Genomic DNA, 5705 nt, shown 5'->3' on the forward strand with positions numbered 1-5705 from the left:
CGGATAGTCAGATTTACTCTTGGACCCTCATCAATTTGCATGTAAAACAAATAGGCAGATTAAAAGCAGTACAAGAGAACACTCGCTAAATGACTTACACCATTAGAAAAAGCAGAATCACTAAGCCGAGGACTTTGGTCAACTTAGTGTTGAAGCAAAAGCTCAGAAGGTGTCAGGAAAGGCAACCTTATGTTACAATAACAAAGAAACAAAAAAAGCTCAGTAGTTTAAAGTAACTCCCACTGGGTGTCGGTCCTGAGCCAGCTGCCTTTGCTCATTGTTGTCATTTTTCCCCCAGCACCAGGGCTGAAGGAGCAACCTCCGTCTGGAATATTCTCAGTTGCTCTGGCAAACAGAAACAAGGACATGACAAGGTGATCAAGCCTTCGGTGAACTTTGCCTGTTTTGTAAGAGAGCAGTTGTCATGAATAAAACCCAAACCAACAAGTCGTGAGTTTTTGCCCCCACGTTGTAAGTGATGCCTTACAGACATTATCAGGAAGATATGATGAGGTTGCATAGCTACTTGGGAACGTGAAAGCCTTCTGTGGCGGGGCATCACCACATCTGGAGGGCGGAGAGAGGCAATCTCATCTGGTGGTGAAGAATGAGCTGAGAGCAGACCCACTGTGTTCCTATTCTGGCTTCACCCCTACCAGCTGTCTGTCTGTGGGCAAGGCATAGAATTTCTGGGTCTTGGTTCCCTCATTAGTAGAAAGGGCTGATGACAACAGTGACTATCTTTTAGAATTGATTAGAGGATGCACCTTAGTATGAAGACATGTGAAATGTTTGGAGCTGACCTAGCACAAAATCAGTGTCTGACCAGTGTTAGCTGTAACTATTGTTTCCTAGTCTGCCATTCAATGGGCAACTTCCCTCCCATGCCTGGAATCTCTGAAACTCAGAACTAGCAGGAGCCTGTCCTCCCTCTCCCCCAAGTACAAATGAGGAACAAAGGGATGAAGATACAGGAAATAAGTTTTCTCAACCAGCAAGGGCCATACCAAGAGAGGCTGAGACTGCTGTTGATTCTTTATCTATACAGAGAAAGTTCAAACCTTCCTCATGTTCTATAGTACATCCCTACTTCACTTCCATTGTAAAATCTTCACATTATTCTGTGAGTGCAAAATCCTCAGAATAGTGGTTAAGGACTTGCACAGCCCAGGCTATCTATTCCATCCTCAAAGGTCGTTACTTCTTACACATATTAACTGTTTCGGAGACCGATCTCCATGACAGATTCTGAGCTCATGGTGGATTTTCTGCATCTTTTCTCTGGCCACTCCTCTTCTCTCCTTCCCTCTTCAATCTTTCCAAATCGCGCTCATGTTTCAACTCCATCTGCTCCATGTAGCCTTCTTGGACTCATAAGTGATCGCTCTTGCTTCCTGTGAATTGCTGTACCTTTATAGGCTATTTATTTAATTCATTAACAAAATTAGACTATTATTGACAATTATTTTTCATTTGAGGAAATCAAAGTTAGAGCTCTACAACATACACAAAGATGAATTCCAGGTGGATGAAAAAGCTAACTGTAGTGAGTAGGCAGTTCTCTAGAGACAGAAATAGATTCATTGTTGCCAGGAGCTGAGGAGTTAGTAAGAAATGGACAGTGACTGCTAAGGGGTAAGGAGTCTCTCTTTGGGGTGATGAAAATCTTCTAGAAGTGATTGTAGCCATGGTTGCACAACCCTATCATGTATTAAACTGCTGAATGGTACACTTTAATGAATAAATTATATGTGCACTATACCTTTGTTAACATTTTTTTAAAAGCTATCTTTTAAAAACTGGGAGAAAGCTAACTAGAAACGTTCATAGAACTTACACTTATGTGCATTTTCTGTATGTGAGTTAAATATCAATAAAAAAATTATTTTTAAAAACCTTTCTGGGTAAAGAAAGACCTACAAAAATCTTAGAAGACACTACAGGAAAATGATTGTCTAATACTTGGATGTGTTATAAAAGCACCGAAAGACATAAAAGAAAAAACTGACATGTCATATTTTACTATCCATACATAACAAAATAAATTCTTGCCTACAAATGACATAAAAACTTGAAAGGGTAGAAGAGGATATTTATGTATATGAATATATATATATGTATATATACACATATATACATATATATATTCATATACAATCAAGGAGTTAATATTCCTAATATAAAAAGAGCTCTTACACGTTAATAAAAATTATAAACAACCAAATGTAAAATAAAACAGGCAGAGATATAAATGAGAGATACAAATGGCTGCTACCATGACAAAGGGCCAGTTTGCAGATGATGGGGAGGGCGTCCATCCCAGGGCGGCTGCTCATGGCTCCTCAGTAACTAACACAGCACCTTAGTGTGGTTAGTGCATGCTTAACAGGGGAAATATTATCTATTGTGTCTTCCTGAGTTTCGATTTACCATGTACCCTTTTCTCTCTAACAGGTTTTACATTCTCTGTCTCTACTGCTGTAGTAGCAAATGTTCCTTTTTCAGGTTTATTTAAAAGCAGAAATTTTTCATGTGATTTTAGTAAAACCATCCTCTTTCATACTTATCATTTTTTTAATTAAAGATGATTTTTTCTTTTGATGCTGTTGCCGCAGCCCAAAGTACTTCATTTCCCCTCCACAATGAGTTATGTGCGATCTGTTAAGAACAAATGAGTAACATTTCAATGGGCATAGGATGGGTTGTTGGCATTTTCATCAGGAATTCCATCCTTGGTGTAACTTGCAAAATCATTATGCTTCCAGTTATTGTCTTGGGCACAAAGTAGAAGTTCCCATTTGCTGATGAAAATACTGAAGAGCTCTCAGGGCCTAAATTGGCTTTAGCGCCATGATTCCCTCTTCAATAACATTTGAAAAAAAATCCACACCAGTGGAATGAAGTAACAGAAAAACCTTAGTCTTGGCTTAGCCCCAATAGCATGATGAGAGTTTACGAAGAACCGTGAAGGGAATTTTTCTTTCCCTTGTGCTGGGGAATTTAATGGGAGGGAAAAATCCTCTCAGGAAATGGATTTCTCACTTTTAATTTCCTCACTAGCAAGTGAGTTTGAGAGAGCCATGGAAGTCAAAGAATTGAACCTTTAGAATTACCATCCCTGCCCCAAAGCCACAGCGTTTGAAAATCTATTTAGAAACCAATTCAAAGTGCTATGGGCACTTCAAATACCACAGGTTTGAAGCCCCTAGAGAAGCCATTTCTATTGCTGTGTTTCCTGCAGGCACCGCAAACCCTCCTAAGCTAAGCACTAGTCCCCTGGGTCTAAACCATTTCCTCTCCTCTCCCTCACCACCCAGCCAGCCATACACTGAGTCTTGAAGGGTTTGCCTCCACAAAATTCCTCAAACCCTTTCAAACTCTATTCTCACCAACAGAGCTCTGATTCAGGTAATCATTTCTCACCTGGACTTTACATGTGTCTTCTAACCAGTCTCTCTCTACTTCCAGACTGTCCCCTTTAAACCCCTTCTTATAGAGCTCCCCATTCCATCCATATGAAATGCACATCCCACCCATCACCCTAGTCAATCAAACTGTTCAACGACTTCTTATTGTCTGAGGCTCCTATTGACTAAGGTGCAATTGAAGCTGTTGGTGTGGCAATCACTACTCTCCACAACCCGCCCCCCACACTCCCCTCCTACCTCATCTCTCTCCACTGCTTCCTCACAATGTATGATCCAGCTTTGCTAAGTATTTGCCTTTGACAGTGGAGAAAAAGGTACCTACAGCACAATATGTCTTCCTCTGGATGCATCCTATGCAATCTTCAATGTTCCCTAAGCCCAGCCCCCAAACTTAGCTAAGTTCTCCTATTACCCCGCCCTTACCTCTGTTAAAGCACCCACTACATCACATAGAAATGGCTTGTTCATGTGTCTGCTTCCTCCACTGGAATATTAACTACTTGGGACCAGGGAACCTGCCGCTGTCATCCTTGTATTGCCAACAGCTGGCAAAAATGTCTGCTTCTTAGGAGATTTGCAACAATTCTATATTAAACATAATTGAGCATCATCTTTCTCAGCAAACATTCATAAGATATTTTTTGAGTATGGAGAAGTTCTTCCTCCCCAGAAAGCAGAGCTCTCCACATATTATCAAGGTAGTCCTGCCCGCTGACCTAAGACCCAGAAAGCCAGGCCAGGCAGGGAGACCTGGCCCAAACTAGTATCCATGTGCTCAAACTGAGATCCACGTGGGCCCCAGTTATCCCACTTCATGGTTCTCTTGGACTCTTCACCCTCTTATGGGGCTGACCGGATACCCTACGGAACAATGTAACTTACCTCTATAGGGTCATCCCAGCATCTGGGGCTGGATTCTAGTTGCAGAAGGACTGAAAAGCAGATCATGATAGCTTTTCATGAGATGACATAAAATTGGGCTATTGGAATTGTGCTGACATGCTTATTTGGGGTAACTCACTCACATTAGCAAAAGATACGTCTAGGGTTCTGGGTTACCCAATAATTTACTCTAACTCTTATATTAGAGCTGGGTATGTGGGCCCAATGAGTGTTGATTACTCCTGTCCCAACAGTGGTGCTTCCTCCAGTCTACAGCACCCAAGGGTAGTGAGGATGCTGGCAGGTGTCCTTTATCATTAGTACCCCTTACTGCTGGTACCCAGGGCATTCTCCCTACCAGCTCTGCAGGCCCCATGACTCATGACAGGTAGTCTACTGGGAATGATTGTGCCTATTCCCTCTGAGGGCTTTTGAAACTTTTACACCACAAATTCTAGATACCTCCTCCAACTGATGTTCTCTTTTGCCTTTGATAGGTGGGTTGGTGTTGTACCCTCTTTGACCAGTATAAAGTCATGCAAGACAGGAAATACAGTGGGGCCTGGACTTACGAGTTTAATTCGTTCCGTGACAGAGCTCATAACTCAAATTACTCATATGTCAAATCAATTTTCACCATTACAATGAATTGAATGCTGGGCTGATGTTATGGCGTTCACTGTGACGTTCGCTGTGCCAACTAGCGGTGGGGTATCTGAAGCTGGACGTGACCCGAATTTTAGCTGGCAACTCAAAGCAAAAAATCAGCCGAGAGACGGTTCATATCTCGAAAAACTCATTAGTTGGGACACTCGTAAGTCAAGGCCCCACTGTAGTCAGTTCTTACATGAGTGGGACCACTCCAGCAAGTCCCTCATCTATCCTCCCCACTAGTGGAAGTGTAAGAAAGGCTGGGACATGGATGGCATTGAAAGGGATCACATTCTAAGAATGCAGTGATTAAAGTCTAAAGAGTTCAAGAAAAGACCTAATTTAAAGTTTGTGTTGTTCCATGAATATGCTATAATAATTCTGAAAAGAGAGCTCTACATGACTAGGAAATTAATTATTATTCACATTTTCCTGGAAACTCTAGGAAAGACTTGCTTGTGACCATCATCAATAAAACACAATGGTAATCTCAAAGAGAATCATTGGAAGCCAATACTCAGACAATATTATGAGTAATTATATAACTAGCATCAAATAGGTAGAATTAGAGAGCTGCAATAGCCAGAAAGAAGGTCCATATTGTTTCAATACAATCAGGTTTTAAAGAACCATACATTGTGAATAATAACCACATTTAACTTTCTCTCTCAGTGGGAGTTTATGAAATTTGCCAGAATGGTTCATTTGGTTGTAAGGAACATGAAGAAATAGTTTTTGAGTTTG

Source organism: Myotis davidii, unplaced genomic scaffold (assembly GCF_000327345.1).
Source record: "Myotis davidii unplaced genomic scaffold, ASM32734v1 scaffold107, whole genome shotgun sequence".
NCBI classification, from domain to species: domain Eukaryota; kingdom Metazoa; phylum Chordata; class Mammalia; order Chiroptera; family Vespertilionidae; genus Myotis; species Myotis davidii.